This window comes from Monodelphis domestica, chromosome 2 (genome assembly GCF_027887165.1).
Source record: "Monodelphis domestica isolate mMonDom1 chromosome 2, mMonDom1.pri, whole genome shotgun sequence".
NCBI classification, from domain to species: Eukaryota; Metazoa; Chordata; class Mammalia; order Didelphimorphia; family Didelphidae; genus Monodelphis; species Monodelphis domestica.
In genome coordinates, this window is record NC_077228.1 from 315,381,384 (window position 1) to 315,382,507 (window position 1,124).

At 34.2% G+C, this 1,124-nt stretch overlaps 1 non-coding gene across 1 annotated transcript; it reads right to left on the minus strand.

Moving 5' to 3' along the window:
* Positions 1 to 240: 240 nt before the first annotated feature.
* Positions 241 to 344, minus strand: LOC130457704 (U6 spliceosomal RNA). Its single transcript, XR_008916990.1, has one exon. It is a non-coding gene; the product is annotated as a U6 spliceosomal RNA (small nuclear RNA).
* Positions 345 to 1,124: the final 780 nt, after the last annotated feature.

The following is a 1,124-nucleotide window of genomic DNA, read 5'->3' on the forward strand; positions in this document are numbered from 1 at the left end:
TTGGTTTAGCCCTCAACCTGGGATCCCAAAGTTGTCTTTGCCCTGGTTCTCAGTCTGTCATGCTAGATAGGGGCATGGTTGGCCTTCACTTTTCTGTTTGTAGTTTTGCTTCCAGTTCCCCCTTAGATAATGGACTCTCTGCCTATCTTTCAAATTTGCTCAGTGGGAGAGTCCCCTCACTCATTCTCCTTTGACTCCTGTCCTTTTGAGGTGAGCATATATAAAATTATAATAATGGGTAAAAATATGGAATGCTTCATGAATTTGCAAGTCACCCTTACTCAGGGGCCATGTTAAATTTTCTATTATTCCAATTTTAGTATATGTGCTGCTGAAGCAAGCACTTATCCATTCTATTTAATCCTCACCCCCAACCCTATGAAGGAGTTCAGGAAAGGGCTTTATTATCTTTATTTTTTTCAAATGAGGAAACTGAGGCTCAGGAAAGGGAAATGATTTACCCAAAGTTGCTCCTAACTAGTAAATGACCATATACCAGACCTTTTGGGTAATTCCCTATGCAATCCTTATTCAACATGACCACATTGCCTCTCTCCATGCTGTCATTTTCGTTAGATTTGACACAATTTGTAAGATCTAGTGTGGAATAGTCTTTTGTTTTCATTATTTTATATTTTCTAGAGTGATTCTGAATAGAGTTTCTTTTTCTAACTCTTGCTACTGATTTTATTGGAAATATATAGAAATGATGATGATTTATGTCAGTTTATTTTATTATCTTTCAATTTTGCTAATCTTATTAATTATTTCAACTAACTTTTTAATTGATTTTCTAGGATCCCATAAGGAGACCATCATATCATCTGCAAAGAATTCATCATTTAGTTTCCTCATTGTCTACTTTAATTCCTTCAATTTCTTTCTTAACTAATTGTGACAGCTAGCATTTCTAGTAAAACATTTAATAATAGTGATAATAATGCTCAACTTTGCTTCACTCTTGATCTTACTGGGAAGGTTTCTAACTTATCCCTAAAGCAGATTATATTTGCTGATGGTTTCAAATAAATACCACTTGTTATTTTGAGGAAGGTTTCTTTTTACTCTTACACTTTCTAGTGTTTTCAATAGGTATGGACATTTTCTGCATATATTGAGATAAT